The following is a 21,830-nucleotide window of genomic DNA, read 5'->3' on the forward strand; positions in this document are numbered from 1 at the left end:
AAATAATTATCTGATTGACAGCTTGCATCCTGGTCAGAATTCCTTAAGCCAGTATATTAACATTTTCATTATAGCTGTTAAACATGCCATTTCACTCCAAATTATAATTAATTAGCTTTGAAGGTGTGAAGTGAAATCAAAATCCAGAGCGAGTTCAGACTTTCACACTTTTGCTTTTAGGTGAAAGTGAGTACAAAAATAGAGGAACACTGGATGCAAATGGTTTCACTGCTGTAGTTCCTAGAGTCTAAGAATAAATGGATATCTTTCTATAGAAGTGATCTAATGGGATTTTGAAATGAAAAGGTTTTCTTTATTGAAATGAAAAGGTTTCTTTGTTGGAACATTAACTAGATTCTTTGAAAAAATGTAAAGCTGAAAATTTTGGTCTGTCAGCACCCGAGTAAAGATAGAAAACCTGTTATATCTGTGTTAAAAGTATAACAAGATCGTGTAACTAGAAATGGAAAAAGTCAGCGAAAATTAGAAAGAAAGGAGGCTGGCTTTAAAGCGAGCTTAATTAACCATTGAAGGAGCATCCCAAGGGGCATCGTACCTTTTCCAGCACTTAAAAGTCTGTAATTCACGACAGGATAGATATTGCAAGAAAATTCTGTGACAGCACAAATAGTTCAGCAGGGTCTGGGGACCCCGGGAGGAAGGCTGGGCTGAGCAGAGGCGAGGGGATCACGGTGTCCCCCTGGCCTTGGCACCTGTGGGGGCAGCCTTGTGGGACAGCCGAGAGCCTGGGCAGGCTGCACAGAGTGGGCAGGCTGCAGTGTGCAGTGTACAGGCTGCAGTGTGCAGTGCTCTGCAGTGTGCAGGCTGCAGTGTGCAGTGCACAGAGTGGGCAGGCTGCAGTGTGCAGGCTGCAGTGTGCAGTGTACAGGCTGCAGTGTGCAGTGTGCCCGCTCTGCTGTGTGCCCCCTCTGCAGTGTGCAGTGTGTGTGCCCCCTCTGCAGTGTGCAGTGTGCCCGCTCTGCTGTGTGCCCCCTCTGCAGTGTGCAGTGTGTGTGCCCCCCCTGCAGTGTGCAGTGTGTGTAAGGCCCCGTGGCTGCCCCTGGTTCTCCAGCGGTGCCCTGCCCCAGGGGTCTCCTCCTGCATCCCCTGGGAGGATGCAGCTGCTCCCAGCAGGAGAACAGCACACACACTCCTCCATCACAGCCCAGGGAGAGGGAGTGGGGGAGTGCCAGACTCTCCATCCTCCTTCAGGCACATGCCACTGAAAAGGGACAACTGGCTGCAGAGCCTGATCCTGGAAATTCCGACTTCTGTGTGCATTGACATGTTTTATGGGTTCAGCCCTTTTTACAGCCTGCAGCCACTTCTGCCTGCTCCACTCTTTCCCATGCAAGGATGGGATTTATCCTACCTAATACCTGCTGCAGGATTTTTATGTTTCCTTCTGATGAAGGAAAAAGGGAGCTAAAAGGAGCTGGCTAAATGAAATATGCAGTTTTGGAGTGTGAGTGAAGCCTCTTAGGCAGCAGTCAGAGATCTCAGGGTGAGGTTTGGTGAAAGAGCTCGTGTTGGTTTCTTGGAGGTTGCAGCTCCTTGCACAGCAATCCCCAGATGCTCTGCCTCCTTCTCCTGACTCTCTAGTTCAATATCAACTTTGCTTTTGTCTTGTCTTATTTTTCTTCCCTTTTCCCAGGGAGCCTTGCTGCCTGAATTCCTGGTGGTTTTGATTCACAGCTTTGGCTTGTGAGGTGCTGCAACAGGGAGGCTGATACAAGTCCAGCTCTTGTTCTTTAATTCTGTTCTCTAAATTCAGCTTCACGGGGTAAGAGATAAAAACCCCCAGCCCTCCCTGCAGGACTCGTGATGGCCTTGATCTTTGTGTTTTTTCAGCTCTAGCCCCATAAACCTTCGAAGCTAACCTTGCAGCTGCATCCTGCTAGGCTCTCCCACACAGGTCAATCTCATTTCTAGTTTTGATTGTTACAGTTTAAAGATAGAATTTCCCTTTCTTGCTTCACAGCATTCAAATGCTAATTAGTTCCCTTAAATGTCTAGGAAGTTATCCCAGTTTACACATATATGGTTTATTAACTCATGTTCATTTCAAACCTGTTCTTTGATGTAGGCTAATGGAATTATTCTTTTAGAATCTCTTTAAAAGGTGACTTCTCTTTCTTTCTTGATGGATAGTGTTTCTCTGAAGCACATTTGTGAGTGTTTGCCTTTGGAAAAAATACTTGTTTTTCATGGGTTAGTGCTGAGTACTCCTGGATGTTCATGCAACGGATAAACATTTGTTTTCTATTTGCAGCAACTTACTTTTTAGAGTTCACACTTTTACTCTTTGCTGAAAAAAGATTTCTTTTACCTCCCTTTCCACAGCAAATAAGACGGAACAGACCAGGTTTGCAGAAATGCATCTGCCTAGAGAATATGGCCATGTGAGCCAGCATTTGTTTCCAGCTGGTTTCTTGTCATTAGCTTTTAATTTCAACAACTACCTGCTTGTGCCTCTCCTCTTTGCTCCCCACCTCAGGTATTCTGCACTGTTATTGTGATTGTCAGTTCTGTTCTGCTTGAAATGTTTCCATCTACGTTGCCATGGTTACAGGTGCCAGAATTGGAAATAAATGAAGGGGGTATCAGGGCACCGGTGTGCCTCTGATGGAGGCTTAGCACTAAGATGCTAGCTATTATTTTGCTGGATTCCATGATATTTGATGATGGATCCATTTTAATAGAATATTTAAATGCTTGCTTGAATATAGATTGCACTAAATTGGAATTATGTAGAACTGGATTTGAAATAAATGAATTTTTTTCCTTTTTAATGAGTACACAGCCTTTGGGACAGTCTGCATGTGAAGGAATAGAGGGTCTAGAACCTTTACTGCATAAATGGTATGAACATGTTGGACTACATCTACTGCTGGAGCATGGATGAGTACTGAGTACAACTCTTCAGAAAAGTTCAAAGAGATAAGAGAAGAAATTTTTAGGAAACAGAGGGCTGCTGAGGAAAATACTTGGGAATTAGGTGGATGCTGTCTCTTTTATGGTCTGTGTTGCAGTACCAGCTGCTGGCAAAGTCTTGTGGGAGGCTTCTGGTGGAGTTGATGTGAGGGTTTCTGCAAACCAGAAATGTCTCTTCCATTTCTCATTTCATAGGCTTGAGACTTCATTGAAAGCTACAAAGTCACTGGAGAAATTCCTAGTGACAGCAGTGACATTTGAATTGACTCTTAGGTCAGCTGTTCAGCTGTTTTCCCACATTGTTCAAAGTGATTTTAGTCTGCTTTAAGTGCTCTTCTCTCTCAGGTTGTCTCGGTCAGTCAGAGCCTCTCAGTGTGCATCTGTGGGTAATGTTTCATATGTTCTTTAACATGTGGGATGGGCAAAATATGGGAGCACTGCTAAATGTCTAAAATGGGCAGTAAGATGTCCCAGAGAAAGTTCCTGCTTTCCTTCCCCAGTGAATGGGTGGCTTTTCCTTATTGGTGTCATCTGTCCCCACTGAAGTCAGCTGAAAAGCTCCTGCTCATGTGAGAGGAATTAGTGTGTATGTGTGAATATGCATTTGTTTGTACACCCATACAGTTATGAATGTGCAATTAAATTTATTATTTTTGAAGTAGCTTTAAAATAAGCTGCGGCTTTCTATTTTCTGAAGTGTTATTTTGAGGCCAGTAGAAAGAGGGCAAAGGTATGGTATCCCTCTAGTGTTGACTAGTGGTTATAATTGGATGGTAATAGTAAGATTAAATAGTGAGGTTTAACTAAAGATGGAGGTTTTTACAGTAACTCAGTTTAGCATGTCAAATGCAGGACACTGGAGCAAATGAAGGCAGTTGCTGTATTCATCCTTTCCCTGAATTTGTGTCTTCATTTCTCACTAACCCGTCTAGGAAACTCTCACCGAGGTATTCCACCTTTAGCCAGGCCAGATCCTTTCAGAGTCCACGGGTGCTGCGGTTTTCCCTGGTGCATCCAGTTAAAAATGTAAAGTTCAACTTCTTAATTCTGGCAGTGGTCACCTTTTGTGTACCTTTGGCACTTACGGGAGGGCAGAGGCTGCTCTGCCTGCCCTGCGTGGAGGAGCTCCCGCAGAGGAGCCGGGGTAACTCTGCACAGCACGGAAATTTGCTCTGCAGGCACCCTGAGAATGCCTGCCCCTCTGGGAATTCTGCTCCACCGGCTGCAGGCCCAAAAGTGAGACTTCTGAGTGCTTTGTGCTCTGTCCCTGTGTCAGCCTGGGCTGAAGTGTTTAACTGTACTGCAGAGGCTGGCTGGGGGAGCTGGGGAGCAGCACCCGCTTTGTTTGAAGCCCCAGCAAACACAGCCAGCTCCCCCAAAACACGGGGTCGTGTTTGCCTGCGATTTTGCAGTTGCCTGGCTTTAGGTGGAGGGACCCATGTATGTGCAGGATAAAAGGAGCCGCATCCAAGTGGGCGTTTGCACAAACTCCATACACAAAGCAGCATCTGCCGGGCTCCGGAGCCTTCCCCACTGTGTGTGCCCTGCCCACGCAGCCCTGCTGACACCTGCAGCGAGCCCAGCTGGCACCAAGGGACGCTGCCTCTAAGTGACTGCGTACAGAACCCTTCATATGCCACCAGAACAAAATCTAGTGCCCCTTTTAAAAATCCCTGTGCTCTTCTGCAGTCCCACATGGCAGAACAAGACGAAAAATCAGTGGCGTGCTTGTGAGTAAAGCTGATGGAGTCTGGTTTGGGCACTGCTCCTCCCGTGCTGTCAGTGACCCAGTGCAAACTTAGTGACAACAGATCAAAGTTCAGGTGTAAAACAGTAGGAGCTCTCCCTGGAGCTTCTCCTGTCCAGGTGAGCCCCCCCAGCTCTCCCTGGAGCTTCTCCTCTCCAGGTGAGCCCCCCCAGCTCTCCCAGCCTGGCTCCAGAGGGGCTCCAGCCCTGGAGCAGCTCCGTGGCCTCCTCTGGACCCTCTCCAGCAGCTCCAGGTCTGCACTGTGCAAGAGCTGAGTTTTGTTTCCCATAAACTCTTTGTGGGTCCAGGCATTACCCAAATACCAGTCTGCAAACCTGAGTTTTCACTGGTTCAGCTGGTGCAAGGAGAGTCTTGAGCAAGGACAGCTGAAGATCATCAGCTGAACACCAAATGCAAAAGCTGTATCTTGTCTTAACAAGAAGCCAATTCTTTCCACATGGCCACAAGATAAAATAAGGATAGTTCTCTGGTCAGGGCATCCACTTTGGCTCCAGAGGTCTGCATTGATTTCTCCTGTGGGAAAACTCCTTTCCAGGTAACCCCAAATCTTTCAGTTACAAAAATGCTTGTTTTTTAGATTCAAAGAATGACTATGTAAGTGGTTCATGCATAGCTGGGTCCTAGCTAGAAGAGAAAAAAAGAGGAATTTATTCATCCTTAAGGGGACTATTAAGTTATGTATAGCAGAGTATCATATCCAAAACTAAGAGAAAAAGAAAGATTTTCATGTTAAACAACTTTACAAGTGCAGTTCTAGGGGGTTTTTGTCTTCTGTTCTGTGAGTTTCTGCCTGGAAACATGAAACGTTTTAGTAATTTCTGCTGCATGTTAGTAGGTGGCAGTCTTGATCAAGTTTTGAAACGGGGAAGTGCCTCCCGTGGGCTGGGCACGCTCTGCCCCTGGGACATGCAGGGGGATATCTGCACACACTGCCCTGCTCTGGGGGTCCTGGGCTGTGCCTGGCTCAAACCTGGACTGCTCTGGCAGCCCCGACGGGTTCCCCAGGGACCTGGTGAAACTGAAGTCAGCAGGGTTAAGGTGAAGATGGTGAATTTTAGCAGTAATTACTCCATCTGAGCCTTCCCTAAAAGCACCTCACTGGTTCTGACTGCCTCTTACCTGTAAAAAATGGATTAAAGAATTTCCCTGCTTTGAAGGATGATTCTGGGTTATGTGGCAGGGGAACTGTGGGACTTAGCCCTTGGACTGCTCTGGAAACTGAGCACACGGGTGCCACAGCACCTTTCCTCTCAGCTGAAACACATCTCGGGTCTGGGCTGACTCCATCTCTGCAAGGAAGAAAGGGGAGAGCTTGCTGATCTGGGTTAAAAGCCCTTCTGTGCTCCTCCTTGGACTCTTTCCCAGTTTGATTTGCCTGTAGCAATAGACAGGTCACCTTTCTTGGCTCTCAAAGCTGATGGTCTATGTTTACCATCCCAGTACGTCTCTCAGAAGTCTTAGCCTGAGAGATGACTTGCATGCGAGTCCACCAAAAGAAGATATTTTAAAAAGCAATCATTGCAGATGAACAGAGTAGAACATAGGTGATAGATAGTACATTTCTTCCTGAGAAGCTTTATGTACCTGGACTATCACCCGGGCAGCAGTGCAGGGCAGAAACTCTGATTTTCCTGGGCTGGAGCCTGGCTCAGGGAGCCCTGCAGGGTCCTGCTCCCAGCAGAGCCCCTGCCTGGCTCAGCGCTCAGTGCCAGCCTGTGCTGCCTGTGGCAAAACGGGCACAATTTATGCTGCAAGAACTGGGTGGGAAGAGTTTTATGGACTTCTGGAGGGAGCCAGAGCTCCAGGGAAGCTGTAAATCTACACCTCCTAAAGGGAGAGCACGGCAGGGATGGCAGCAGAGTGATTTCTTTAAATCCCAGCAATGATGCCCTCAGCATTCAGATCCACCCTGGCCGTGACTGTGCCGTGCCTGTGGAGCCACGAGATGGCACTTGGTCCCCGTTTTACTCTGAATTTGCTTTTCCACCTGCCCCAGCTTGTTCGCTGCTGTGAATGCTAACAGTCTGGATGTTACTCGTGTCATTCTGAGTCAATAATTTTCTATTTTAATTTGGTAATGCTAAAAAGCCCTGAAATTAATGCAGCAGACTCTGCTGTGACCCACAACTGCTGTTACAGTCATTTGTAAAAAAGACCCCTTTGGGAAGGAAAACTTGCACCCAATATATAAATATTTTAATGGTATCTAATTGAATTTTAAAGAAACTTCCAAGTATGTTAAATTCCTGTTTTAATATCCAACATCATTAAATGTGTGTGATTACAACAACATATATAAATCCAGAGTGATGGGAATTATTCCAAACCACTCAAACCTTCACCAGGAAATCCTTAGCAGAGAGCTGCTGCTGACTCTGCCAGAACAGAGGGGTGATGGGGACTATTCTTTGGGAACTCTAGAAATGATAAACTAAATTGGAGTAATTAATTCAACACCACAAGTTCATCTTCAGATACAAAGGATAAATACATATGGCACAAACGACACAGGGTGTGGAAGAGACAAGGGACTCTTTATTGAATTTATCTTAACCGGCTAGTCTGCATGAAACTGCCTCTACACCTCATCAAGCACAGAGCTTTTTTCCCAGCTGGCTTGTTTTTCCCTTTTGGGGATGGGAGGCTAGAGGTGGGCGTTTGCCGAAACTTCGGCATTCGTTTTCCTCCCACGGGCAGGGAGCTGCACGGGGAAAAGCAGATTCTCTTCCAAGGCCGAATGCAGCCCTGCCTCTGGCTGCCGGCCCTGTGCCCTGGCCCAGCATCGCTCCCGAGCTGTTGGCTCCAGCTCTGGCACCTGCCGACTCCTGAGAGGCAGCTGGAGCCCGGTCCGCCCCTGCCTCGCGCCGAGCTCCTTCACTCGCCCTGCTTTGCACAAGCATCTCTTCTTCCTGCGTTCACCTGGGCTTTTTGTGCAGTGCTCTGTCACTTCAGAGTTCCCTTTCAAGAATTTTCAGTCTGATGCTCCAGGAAAAGAGAGTTTTCTCCGGAAAACATGGTGCTTAAACTTGGTGGATGGCTTCAGTTTCCCAAATGGCCCTACCCACAGCGGGGCAGGGTTTTCCCCACTGCCTGCAGGTTCTCCAGCAGGAATACCAGAGTGTGCTCCTGTCTTTCCCCATCTGATGAATTTCCCAGTTATAGATGACACTGCTGGGTGTGTGAGACAGTGTCCATGTCCTGTTCCCAGTGGTGCTTGTGCCTGTCAGAGACAGATTAAACTGAAATTGCCTTGCACAACAGTGTTTTTATTGAAACCACAAATCTGCAAAATGGTTTGCAGTTGCCAAAATGTCTTGTGCTGCTTTTCATTTCAACTCACACCAACAAACCCAAGTGCCAGGTCTGACTGGACAGTGATGCTGTAATTTCTAACGTTTTCCTTCCATTTTAATCGGGAAACTGAATCCTATAGCTTAAAAAAAGCTGTTATTAAACTTGAAACATCATAAGTGTTCTGGAAAAAAATCCAACCTAATAGTTCAGACTGCAAAAACAGAATCTCCTTTTTGGAAACTGCATTTGTCCTTCTCTATATCAAATTTCTGAAAAATCCTTCTCCTGCCTGGAATGAGTGTGCTGAGTTGATCTCAGCTCCAAAGTCCACTCCTGCTCCCCGTGCTCCTTGGCATGGTCAGGGCAGGATTTTGCAGTTTGGGTCCCATGAAGTGGCCTGTGCAGACAGGTTGGTTTGTTTGTTTGTTTAGTTCAGGGTTCCTACTAAAGGGGACCAGCAGTGTTAAGAAATTTGCTGATACATTGGGATAAATTCTAATGACAAATTAAACCAAAAAGAGTACAGAGTAGTGTCATATAAATATTTAATGTGAAGTTATGAATTACATTGTCCTGGAGATTGCTTCAGAGGCACTTTGAAGCCACGTGTGGCTTGTGATAGGTAGACAGAGGCAGCTTTAGCCACGAGTTCAGGCTCCTCTAAGAACACCCCTCCAGGAACCCCTTTGAAGTGGTAAAATTTTATGACTAGCTTAGAAATCAGAGTTCTGCAGCCAAAAATAGGTACTGTTGTATTTCCTCTCTGCCCTTTTGAAATGGACGTAACTTGTATTTTACCCTTCTTCTCCAGGGTGAAGGTGAGACAACAGATCTGTGGGGAGCAGTGCCAGGGGCTGGTGCAGAGAGCAAGCCTGGGCAGCAGTGCCAGGATGACCTCGGAGCCCTGGGGCTGAGGAGCTCTCTGCAGCAGCTCCTGCTGCAGGTGCCAGGCTGTGGGGCAGTGCCATCGCTGCTCTCCCTCCCCAGCCTTGGCTCTCCTGGCCCTCCCAGCAGCCCGGCTGATGCCAGGGCTGCGAGGGGCAGGGCAGAGCGAGGATGGAGACGTGAGGCCCTGGGTGCCTGAGCACTGAGCTCGGCTGGGGAGAGGGTACCCAGCACCCAGCACTGGCAGAGCTTTGCCCCAGCAGGGCAGGATGGCTGGGGCCATGCCTGTGCCCGGGGGGATGGTGGGGCAGAAGGGGCACTGGGGCATCCAAGCTCCTGCCTGCCAGCTCCTGCTGCACCCTCTCTCATCAGCCAGGAAATGCAGCCCAAGAGCGCAAGGTTTCCTGCTGGGCACTTAGGGCTGTGTCTGATGTGGCTCTCTGATTGAATTTGGATTGATGTAACCAGCCAGGAGCACTCTGCTTCAGTGGGACCTTCCTTGATGAAAGAGCTCCAATCTCTGGGATTGGAGATTGCACTGCATCCCCTCTGCGGGGGCTGCACCCCAAACCAACCTGTGCACGAGTCTCCAGTGTCACAGGCAGGTTGTCCCAGGCCTCCCCAGCTCCCCACCGACAGTGGCTTGCCTGACACCTCGTACAAACCTTTTTTGGGGAAAAAGTTGGCAGTAGCAACTTGTAGTTAAAAGAGTCTTAAGTAATTCCAACAATGGCAACTTAGGATCTACATGTCCAGGAAGTTTTATCATGCCAGAGACATCTGTGTTTTTCACTCTACTGGGTTTTATTTTCAATCATTTTTCTCATTAAAAAAATGTGTGTATTTCATTATGTCTTCATATCTGAGCCAGCATTTAATTCTCTGATTACATATGGTCGGTACAGCATGTGCCATTACACCCACCATAATAGTGAAATGACAGTTCCCTTTGCAAAGTAGAAGACTAGAAATAACTTTCTGCTGAGAGATGCTATTAATTTTTCTCTCTTTTTTTTTTTTTTTTTTTTTTTTTTTTTTTTTGCCTAATAAAAGTGAATATATAAGTGGCCATGATTCAGATCTCAAAAAGTGTTTTCTGACTAGTCTGTGAACTTGTCGTATAAGGGCTGCACTGCAGCTTTGATATTTATGGTATATTATACCCACGTAAGAGTTATTTTAAAAGGCTACAAGAACTATCTGCTTCTTGTTTTATGTATTATTTATCACTCTCTTATTCTTTCCTTTATGCCAGAGATTTTTATTTTTTTCCAGTCTCTCCCCTTGATGTTGGAGAATGCCAGGCCTGCTGCAGTTGGCACTGGGGGATGTTTGAGCTGGGCTGCAGGGGCCAGGCTGGCCGTGCTGCCCCTGCCCAGGCTGTGCCCTGCTCCCTGAGCTGTGGGTAGCTCTGGCAGCTCTTCCTCAGGAAGCTGTGCCTTTCTGACAGCTCTGCATTCCTCACTGGCGTTCTTCAACCTCCACTGCTGCTGTTCACCTCGTGGAAATTGCTTTTTTCCCTTTAGCATTTCCTCCACCTTGGGAGAGCTGTCCTCCCCCACCCAGAAATCCTCTCCTGGTCTGTGCTTCGTTGTGGAAGCAGGGAGAGGCAGCAGCAGGCTCCTTCCCTGGCTGAACACAGAGCATGGAACCAGTGCTCCAGCCCAGCAGCCCCAGCTGGGAGGGCTGGAGCAGCTCCCAGCAGCCCAGGGCAATAAATGCCCATCTGCCACACACAAGTGCAGCAAATGCCTGCTGCTGCTGCAGTGCCAGAGATCGAGGAGGGGCTTTGTGGGTGGACAGTTTCCCTCCACTTAGGATGGAGGAGGAATACTTAACAGAAATGTAGAAATAATTTTTAAAAATGCAGTCTCTTATTTCTTCATTCTCCGTGTTAGTTATGTCTCCTGGCATGCACTTGCAGGAGAAACCCGTCTGTCAGCTCCTGCATCCGCTGCCTTGTGCCTGATCCAGTTAATGGCAGAAATTGGTGCTTCTTGCACCCAAAGGAGCAGCTCCTTTAGGGCAGGGGCTGCTGCAGAAGAGCCACAGCTCTGCTTTGTGCTGGGGAGTCCCTGCAGTGCCCTGGGGCTCACCTGGCCAGGGGAGCTCCTTCCTCATCGTGCTCTGGTCCCTGCACTGCCACAGTGATCTGTGTATTTTCTCAAAGCTCCAGCGGCCTGTTTGGCTGCCTTTAGCTCCCTGCTGTAGTCCAAGCACTGAATGTTGCTCCTGGTGATAACAAAGAACCAGTTCTGCAGTCACACCAAAAGGTGTCAGTTGCAGTTTAATATTGTTTCCCCTTATTGCCTTTTTTCTCCTCTTCCCACGTGAACTCTGATGAAATCCCTTTGAGCATCTCTTTCCTTCCATCACCATTTTATCAGGTCCCCTCTTGCTTCAGAGCAGTTCTTTGCAAACCCCTTGTGCTGCCTGCCCTGGGTCTGCCTGAGTTTACTGCTGTGCTGGTCGGGCAGGGACTGAACTGCTTTCCGATGGGAAGGCTCAGTCACCAGCAGGAATCACATGGAAAAGACATGTGGCAACCAGCCCAAAAGTCATTGCAAGCCTCATCCTGCCACTGTTGTTTGTTCCAATACGCTTCGGTGGGTGGATCTCCACACGTAATAGAAGCCCAGGAAATGGGTGGGTGTTTGTTCAAAGGAAAGGCCAAATGTGCTTTTCAGCAGGGCTCACCTGTCAGGGTGTCTCTTTCTGTGATCTGTTTTGTAGGCTGCCCTGCTCTTTGAAGCTGCAATACTCTGTTTTTCCCTGATGTTGATGATGTGCCTGGAACGTGGTCCCGTATCTGTCATTTACTGTGTTTGTTACAGTCTGCAGTGACGCACACTTTTTACTTTTTCTAGCAGGTATTTTTTAAATTAAAGGCAGACTTCTTAGCAGAGCTTGGTTATTCATCAATATTATTAGATTCTCCCTTCCCTCTCCTGAATAGGAATAGAAACCTATGAAGTTACTGTGGAGGATGAGCTCTTAAAACAAAGCGCTGAGTAAGGAGGCCGGGAAAAACCCACCCGGCTGAAATGCAGAAGAGATTTCAGTACCAGTGGAGGGGGCACTGCCCTGGGCAGTGGGTGTGCAGCTGGCAGGACCAGGCAGGGGATGCCCCAGGCTGGTGCTGGGGCTCGCTCCCTCCCTGCACCAGGCTGCTCATGCCAGCGAAGCAGCTGCCTGCCCTGACCCGGGGCAGTAACAGCAGCTTTGAGAAATGTGTTCTGTTTTCTCCTTGCTTCCAAAGCACAGGCCTACAAACACAAAGAGAAAAGGCCATGCTTTCTTAAATTTTGGAAGAATAGTTTTCTGTCACATTGCAGGGGCACAAACACCTGGCTCCTCTAAGACTTTGCAGATGGGGTTGTGTTCCAGCTGGTTTGCCCAAAAAGCATTGGGGAGTTCAGGCAGCTGCAGAAACCTCTGTGCTGGCAGCACTTCAATGCTAACAGCCCCCACTGGCAGGGCCATCCTTCCTGGTTTTATCCTGGAGGGTGTTTGCTTGCAGAGCCAGCCCTGGGAAAGGAGCTTGGCACCAGAGCTTGGCACTGCTTTTTTTACAGTCTGTTTATTGTTCATCCCCCCTGGTCAGGTTCACTTTCAGGGAGAGGCTTGAAGAAACGAAATCTGCTGTCAGGGGATGTACCCAGCCTGCTGGGAGTTTGGGCAAGAGCTGCTTGGAGAGGGAGGTGCTCGAGTTCCTGTCTCTCCCAGTCCCAGCTGCAGGCAGCTCTCCAGTAAGAGCCTGTCTGTCCCTGGGAGCTGCTGGCTAGCCTTGCCCCAGAAAACAGGCTGGGAGCCTTCTTGTGCAGAGCCTTGTCTCTCCTTTAGCAAGGAGAGAAGCAGAAGGGCAGCCCTCGCTCCAGCCCCATCCGAATTAGAGGAGAGGGGTTAGCAGGGCAGCACAGGAGGTGTTAGGGGTCCTGTAACCCCACCTGTGCTGCAGGTACAAACTGACAGATCTTGCACATGAAGGAGGAGCTGGAAAACCTGCAACGTGCAAATGCCTGTGCAGCAGAACCTGCTCCTCCAGCCAGCACAGGGAGAGCAGCTTCCACCCTTCAGCTGTGACCGCTGTGCTTCTCCACCAGCCATGGCTTTGTGGAAACACAGCTGCTGTTGTGCTTCTGCTGCAAACACAGAGCTTGCAGATGTGCCACTGCCTAGAAAACTCTGGGCTTCCCAGGAAGTTATTGTGCTGGCTTTTTCCCACCTTCCTGGCATGGGTTAATAAGGGCACTGGGTGCTGGATGAGAAAACGGAGCAGCTTTTCTCTGCAGTTTTCACAGGCACAAGGTTCACCTGTGATTCAGTGTTTAACTAAAATTAAGGCTGACAGCTTTTCCCTATAAATTAAATTAATGAGATGTTTGAACTACTGCTAAATTGCTTGTGCAGATCTTTGCTGTTTGACATTGTGTCTGGGCTTCCTTCCCACAGCCAGCCTGCGCAGCTGCCCTCGTGCCCCTTGCCCATGCTGGGATTAAAGGGCTGGTCATTACTGGCTGCTGGTGCTGTGTGTGCTGCGAGAGGCGGCCACACAGAATTTTCAGAGAGCTGCTCCTCTGCGGGGGAGAAAGTTTACTAAACAAAAGGAAAAAAAGCAAAAGAAATGCAGTCTTGCTGTTGTGACGTGGCAGGAGGCTTTGCTCTGTTAGTCGGGGCGCTGCACGGCAGCAGTGCTGTCCCGTGGTGGTCGTGTCCTGGCCGGTTCTCTGCCCTTTGCTCACAGGCTTTTCCTCAGACCTACCCAGCTCCTCCTGCCCGGCACTCGCAGCAGCTCTCACCAGCATTCAGCCCTTTTCCAGCTGCACTGGGCTGCCTGAGCAGAGGCAGTAATGCTGATGGGCTCGTTCAGCCAAGTGGGGCAAGGGATCCATGTGGGCAGAGGCAGGAGCGTTCCCCGGCAGAGCCCAGTGAGCGGGGGCAGTTTGTCTGTACCCTCAGCTGCAGGAGCTCCAGGGCTCAACCCGGTTTGGAATCAGCCTGGGCAGGTATCAGGACCTCGGTGGTGATTGTAGGAAGCCTGGCTGGGCTCCCTGAGTAACTCAGGAAGGGTGGGAGGGTGGGTAAGAGGTGAGGATGTTCCATCTTCAGGAAATGCAGGGTTTGAAAAGGAGCATCTGCTCTGTGGAGCAAGCAGAGTGAGTTATTTAATAAACAGCAACCTTGGCGGACACAAGCTTTCTAAGAGCAGAAATTGAAGCTGGTTTGATTTGGTAAAGCTCCCCGAGTTCTTCCTTTGCTGCTGCTTTGCAGAGCAGGACTTTTCTTCCTTGTAGCACAGTTCCCTGATGCAGAGGAAACAGGCATCGTGACCAGGGAGCTGTGGTTGCCCAGCTGAGGAGAGAGCACATTAGCTCTTTGTTGCTTGAAAATTAATCTCAGCAAGTATCACTGGCAGAGGAGTTAAGAGCTGTAAAACAGAGAAGGAAGCAAAACACAGGTAGTGAGGCTATTCTGCAGATACTTCATGGGGAGTTTTAGCTGTGGTCTGATACCTCAAGGAACTAGGTTTTCCAGTGCTGTTTGTGGCCAAAATGTGTGGCTCATAGTTAAAACTGCGTTTGCTTTAAAGCATTTCAAATTGCTTTTTGTCTCGGCTCCACTGCAGTTCAGGAGGGGTGTGGAAAGTGATGAAGAGTAAGTTGCCTTCTTTTTCTACCCCCTGACCTCTGGTTGCATCGGTGGGAACAGGCCCTGAAGGCGCAGTGCAGGCATGGGGTGCAGCAGGACGAGCATCCTCTTGTCTGGAAAGGCCTGGGAGCTACAGCCAGTTGCTTGGCCACATCCCAAGACTCTGTTCCAGTAAAGGTGAGGTTCTTGACCATTGCTCAGACAAATACAGGATTTCTTGTGCCAATGGCAGGCTGGCAAGCTATGCCGAGCTGTGAATTCCCAAACAGGACGAAACCGTGGCCAAGTGGAGCCGCTGGTCTGATGGATCAGTGTTGTGGAGTGATTTAGCATCCAGGACTCCCCAGCTCTAAGGGGCTGAATTGGGCTGAGTGCAGAGTCGTGTGTATCTGGGTGTGTCTTTGCATCTGACATTCCCATCAGATCAATGGTTCCATGGGGAATCCAGATGCTGTTCTGTAATCAAAGCAGTTGAAATTCTTTGGGGAAACTTAGAACTCTGTTCCTTTCTGCATTGTCAAACAAATAGTTTCGTCATTGTTGTCTTTTAAAATACCATCTTTTTCACTTTCTCTGGTGCCATATTCTGTTTAATGCAGACACAATGCAGGGAATGTCAAAAGAAGCAGATTAGAGATTATCTAGAGCAAAATATGACAGAAATGACCATATAATATGGACATGGCCTATAAACCTTGCAGCTCCCTCTGTTAGGTTGAGAGAGGCTGAGAAGGGGGAGATGACCAAGGTGACAGGGACAAGGAGAGAGGCTAAGGCAGGTGCTGATGGGGATGCACACGTGGATTCAGCTGCACAAATACAGTGCATTTACTCGGACTCTGAGTTGTCTCTCTCTGGGATGTCCAGTTTGAATGTCACCCCACAATTCTGAGCTGTCCAGCTGCTGCTTAATTATTGGCACAAGGATGCTTTGGGCAGACTTGGGTAATCTTGGCCTCTTGGGCTGATGCAGTGTTTCCTCAGGATTACCAATGAGTTTTGTGTCCTTTCCTGTTTGTGTTTTCATCTGAGATTTACAGCAAACAACAATGAGAGATGCCAGAGGGCAACTTTTCAATTCTTAGCAAAATAAAAATATGTGTCAGGGTTCATGCATATATTCATGTGGACACCTGTGTTATTGAAACACATTTCCTTTGCTATTTGTGATCTATTTACTTGGACCACTCTAAAATTCAACTAATGCATAATACTGAAAATTCTCCTGTGGAGCTGGGTAGAAAACATGAAACTTTATTTTGTGCTGGGAAATTCTGCACCATATATTCCCCACTTTTCCCTTCAAGCACTTCCAGCATGGAGCCTGACCCTTGCCAGGCTCTGGTGCAAACCCAAGGAGTCTCAAGAGGCTCTGACCAGAGCAATGCCTTAGGAGGTCAATATTTGTTTATAAAACATATTGCTGGGCAATTCAATTTTCCAGCTAGTACTGAATTTACCTTAGTGTCTTGTCTGGTTATTTAACATTTTCCAGTTGACTAGAGGGGCTTGCACTCCTGCCAGGCTGGAGTTTGGGCTGGATAACTCTTCCAGGGAGATCTCAGCCCTCCAGGGACCGTGCCCTGGGGCTTGGAGGAGCTTCGGGCTGTGAGCAGAGGGGAGCAGAGGATCTGCCCCGTGTGGGATGTCTGGTGGGAGGCGTGCAGAGGCTCTGACTCCCTGCTCAGCCACCCTTGATTTCCCCCCTGTTTAACAGGGGGCAGAGATGGGGCTCTCGGGGTGGCGATGGAGCTCTCAGCACAGAGATGGAGCTCTCAGCACAAGTGCAGAACTTGCTGCTGCCATCTGAGCACAGAACTTGCTCTGCCACCAGTCAGCCTGGGCAGCTGGGAGGAGGAGCAGCCGTGGAGGCTTCGGGTCAGAGCAGGGAAGGACAGCAGGGAGGAAGAATAACCCGTGCTGGGACAGATCTCTGCTGTGGTGTCACACTGCCACCCCTGTCCTGCGGGCACAGGTGCTGCCCTGAGGGCTTTGCTTCAAAACCACATTGTAATCAGGAGCTGTGGTGCAGCCCGAGCTCACGCTATTCAGGACTAATGAAGAAAATCCAGAGTTTCATTCTGGGAAATTACAGAGCACTGAGCCCTTCCATAGATGGGAATTCAGCCCATGAAAACTTGCCCCATTTGCTGCAGGGAGGTTGAGGCAATGGCACCGGTTTGATGTCCAGCCAAGCCTGGGTTTGAGGTCTCTTACCTGCAAAAAATAAACAAATTTAAATATTAGAAGTTGCCATGCTGGTAATTAATTCTTCCAGGAATATTTTCCCCAAAGCTTAAACCATTTCCAATAGCAAGAAGTTATAATGAAGCCTAAGTGTATTTATGAAGTGAAATCATTAACAATGGCTTAGCCAGTAGAATCCAATTTCCTTTTCCATCAGTGATGCTAACACAGACTGGAATTTCATTGATGTATTGGGCATCATCGTCATCCTCTCAACTGAGAGAAAAATTATATTTGCCATTCTCCAGTGCCTGCACTTCACAGGAAAAATGGCATCTTATACAAAGGATCAAGCCAGAATCTTAATGGAGAAGGTATTTACAAGAAAATAAATGTGCACATAAATATTTCACAGGCATCTCATACGTGCATTGTGTTGCATTATGTTTAATGTATGAATGTAACCATTTTACTTGTGTGGATTTTTTCCCCTTAAGCAATGTCTTGAGGAGTTTAATGTAGAGAAATAAATTTGTGTGAATGTCTGTAGTGCTTTACAAGATAATATATGGGAGAGGTAGAGGCATCCTTCTCCTAGGAGTTCTTTTCCTTAAAGAAAAGAGCTTACTGCTCAGTAAGTATTGAGTATGAACTCTGTCTGCTGGAAGCTTTGGTCCCTGCTTGCACTCCCCACGCTCTGAGCCCTGCTGGGCTCCCCGTGTCCCCGAGAGGAGTGGGTGAGGCTCCCAGCAGTGGCAGGGCTGGTTTGGGTGGGCAGTTCTGCCCAGCAGAGCCCAGTGCCTCAAGCAGAGCAGGGCTGGGTTCAGAGCACACCGGGGTCTCCTGGGAGCCTGGCTGCTGTGCAGCTCCCAGCCCCTCTGCGGGCTCCCAGCCCCTCAGGAAGTACAGCAGCAGAGATTCCTTGGAGGGTTCCTTGAGGCTCCTCTCTCTGGAAAAACCTCAGTTCAAGATTTGCTTCTTGCTGTCTCGGTGCTGTGCATCTTCCCCTCCCATCCCCGTCACTGGCAGCGTTTTACCAGCCCTGCTGGGGCTGAGTGCCCACAGGTGGTGGAGGGTCCCTGGGGTGCGTGCTGGGGCCCGGGGCGAGCTGCTGCTCTGCAGAGGGGCTGGGCAGGGTGGGCACTGTCCCCACGGTCACTGCTCCACAGCAAGGGCTGCAGGCTGGGTGCCTCTGCCAGCTGTGTTTATGCACATGCCGTGCTGCTGAAAACTTCCCTCTCAAATTTTTTCTCTGCCAGAATAATAGGATTTAGGGGAAAGTCCCAGGAGTTGCTGATGGCCAGCAAAGTCAGCCGCTGTGCTTATGGGGGATGTGGTGCTGTAATTCCATGTGCAGCCAGGTAGGTACCAACTGTCTTTGCTGAGCTGTTATCAGGGCTCTTTCCATAAAGAGAACATTTCTCTTTAGAAATGACAGCAGACCACTGTCTCAAACCAAGAATGAAGCACTAGATTTTAACCCTAGTGATATAACAAGACAGTGATTGATACCAAGCAAAAAACCCCAACACTTTATTTAGGGAAAAGTAATTTTTGGGAATGTTATTTTAAAAATGAAGGCATAGAAAGTTTAAATAGAAAGCAAACTGAAGCTTTTAATGAAATCAGTGCCTCTTTTCCTCCCTATTAAGAATCCCCAAATCAATCAATTTCTGAGCCAGCTGAAGGTGACCAAAGGTAATTCAAATAGGAGTTCAGACCAGATCGCATTTGGGCTTGTCCTGAGTATTAATACATGCAACCACGATATTTTCTCATTGTGTGAACTCTAGAGAGAAAAGATAGGCTGTTGGCTTTTTTTAATGCTGGTGCTAAAATTCTCTGCTCCTTTTGAACATTTCTGTAATGATAGTTGCAGTGTTAGCTCCCACAGGCACCTCTCCCACCGACACAGGCGCTGGAGCCACTGGCCGGGTTTGTAGCGCAGCAGATCAGCCCGGGCTGAGCATGAAGGGCTTTGGCCCAGCAAAGCACAGCTTGCCTCTGTCCCCTGCTCCAGAGAGGGCTGACCTCGCTGGAGGAGATGCTGCTCAGAGGAAGAGTCACCAGAAGAGGTCAGTCCTTACTGCTGCTGCCTTTTGCAGGGTGGCTCAGTAAAAACTGGAGCTGTAGATCAGCTTTAGCAGGAGCTTCATTCCTCACCTCCAAGTGTATGCTCAGCGCAGGATGCCAGGTAACTGGCGTGTTTCCCTGGAACAGCACTTGGTTTTGTTCTGCAGAAATCCACAAAATTCTACAGACAGTCGGGCCTGAGCTTCGAACTGCGCTCTGCAGTCGCTGCTCAGGTGCAGTTTCTGCAGAGCTGGGCTCCTGCATTGCCCATGGTGTGCAGCACACCAGTGCAGCCATGCACTGTGAATTGCAGTGCCAGTGAAGTGTTTAACTGCTGCACTGACAGCGTGGGGCTGGGTTCACTCAGCACTTGCATCATGGAGTCTGGAGCATGAGATCACTGTCTCGGCTCCAGGGAGGCAGCAGGGCCATGTGTCAGAGCTGGGCTGCTGCTGCTGCTGGGAGCCCCCGTGGGCAGCATCCCTGAACATCCCTGAGTGTTCCTGGGCATCCCTGAGCATCCCTGGGCACTTCTGAGCATCCCTGGGCATCCCTGCGGGCAGCGGGCAGGGCTAGCCATGCTGGCTGTGCTGGGTGTGTCCGGTGTGCCGGCCGTGCTGGGTGTGCTGGCTGTGCTGGCAGGAATGCCCAGCTCCATCCCCAGAGGAGGCTGGGTTCTGAGCCCCATGCCCAGACTGGGCTGCAGATGGGCAGGCTGGCCCCTCCTGGGCTGTGAGAGGGGCAGGCCCTGCACAGGGGACAGTGGGGGCACACTTACAGTCACAGGAATGGAAGAGAAAACCCATCCAGAAGGAGCTCATGAAGGACCATAGGCTGTCTGGGCAGAGGCAGCTGTGGGCAGCTGAGCTCAGAGCAGTGTTTTTCCCCATCCAGCTGGTCTGGGGCACTCGAAGGTGGGGTGAGTGCTGGCACTAGGCTGTGCTGGGATGCTCAGGAGAGTGACTGTGAGCCCGTGTGCAATTCTGCCTCAGAGCAGCCCCTTCCCCGTGCATAATTACGTATCTGGGGATTGAGGCTCCTGGCTGTGATTCCCTGCTTCTCCAAAGGAGACTTGGGAGCCTTAAGAGAAAAGCAGTTGTCTTGAACAGCCCATCCTGCAACTAGAAAAGGAATCTGTTTTGTGATTAAGTTATTCAAATCAGAGTGTGCCATATGTAGCTTTTCCCAGTGGGATGCAACCAGCAGATGCATTGGCAGCCCCTTGTCTCCCACCCCCCTCCAGCTCACACTGGGTAAAGCAAATGCTCATGTACCAAATAACAACCATTCTTTGAAATTTGGGCCAGTCTCTGCTCTGCCTGTGTAACTGAGGCTCTGGGATGTGTCTGAGAGGAAATGTCAGACACACAGGAAATCTGCAGGACAGGGACTTGAGTTCATGTCTCTCCATTTCATAGTGGTGCTGGAACGAGTGGACCCTGCTGGAATAAGAGCAGTGAAGCAGAACAATATTTGAATGTATGCTGCACTGGCTGGACTGGAAGTTGAATAAATGGGATTAGGGACTGAGTTTTAGGAGAGGGTCCATGGCTAAAGCATGGGGTGGTGAGAGCTTTCTGATTTTTTTTATTCTTCCATCACCTACAGAATACCAGAAGGTCACAGGTAGGAGGAATTCTCAGTGCTGAGACTCAGCTCTCAGTGTGATGGTTCTGTTTTGCACATTAGTACCAAATACTACATGGAAAAATTATTCTGTTTAGAAAAGCATCAAACCTACCTCCAGAGAACAATGCATCCAGACCATGCTCTGGCATTTCTGAAGTGCCTTCATACTCCTCAGACTATAATGCTATGAGTGACTTTTTGTCTGTCAAATGCTGCAGACTTCTCCCTTTGCACCTGCTCATCAGCAGTGTCTGGGTTTTTGGTCCTCCTATCATGTTACAGTTTGCTTTTAAGCCTTTTCTCATAGAAAATGAGGGCTATTGCTGGGCAAACTCTGGTTCACAAATTCTGCAGGCTTTGTTCATTTACAAGTCAAAAGGCTAAATGAAATTGGGTTGGGACAATAAGCATGCAGGGGATGGTGGAAGATAGCATCTTGGCAGTGAGCCCTCCCTGGCTGAGCTGCACACAGCAGTGCCACAGATCAGCTCTGTGTGCCAGGGTGCTCCTGCTGTGCCCTCAGGCCCTCCGTGGGAGCTTCCCACCCAGTTCAGTCTTCAGGGGGGCAGCAGGTTTCTGATTTGGGCAGCTATTTAGTTTTTAAAACTAGAAATTTCTTCCAAAGGCAGCCTTAGCTGTGAGAGTGGAGGGGATGGGGATGGGGATGAAGGGCAGGACACTCCCTTTGCCCTGCTTCCCTGCAGCACCCAGCAGGGTCAGGGGGTTATGAGCTCTGGGCTCTTGCTCCTTGCTTGCTGCTCCTCTCACACCACAGGCTTTGGCCGTGTTTGAGGCACCTTTCAGCTCTGTGCTGCTGTCACCTCCAGCACATCACAGCACAGCTGTGCTCATGCACCACTCAGCTGGGTTTGAGGCTGGGGAAAGCACAAATCAGGTTTCACAGCCTTGCTCCTAACACAAACCCAGCTCTTCCTTTGACTGCCTGAGCCATCAGGAACTCGGGGACTCTCCCAAGACTTGGAGTTAGCAGAAATCCTGCTTCTCTGCTTCTTGCATCAGCTTTGGGGTAAGGTGTGTCCTATAGCTCTGACATTAAGCTTTTCTGGCATGTGGAGCTTGCATAGAATGGAGGATGTGAGTTATTGCTTTCCAGGGAATACTCTGTGTTTTTTCCTTTTTATTATTTTTTTAAGTCAGAAGTCTCCATTACTCCGACAGAAAGGAAAGTGAGCAGGTTTGCATTGTCTCTGCCACATTTTCCCTCCCCACCTGCATGCAGGGAACAGGGATACCAACAAAGTTCCTACCCTGTAGCTGTGTGCTAAGCAGGGAAAAGCTGTCCCTGCTGCTCCCAGCTGGATGTGGCACTTGCAGAGGTAACAGGAAAGCAACCAAGGGAAAAGTTTTCCAATCTTCTGTTTGCAGATTGGAAAACCAAACATGTTCTTTG

General features: G+C 49.0%; 1 long non-coding RNA gene across 1 annotated transcript in view; it reads left to right on the forward strand.

Moving 5' to 3' along the window:
- LOC110476876 (uncharacterized) overlaps positions 1-21,830 on the forward strand; it is a 103,361-nt gene that overhangs the window by 73,753 nt on the left and 7,778 nt on the right. The gene's annotated exons all lie outside the window — the stretch shown is intronic.

Source organism: Lonchura striata, chromosome 4A (genome assembly GCF_050655825.1).
Source record: "Lonchura striata isolate lonStrDom1 chromosome 4A, ASM5065582v1, whole genome shotgun sequence".
Classification (NCBI taxonomy): Eukaryota; Metazoa; Chordata; class Aves; order Passeriformes; family Estrildidae; genus Lonchura; species Lonchura striata.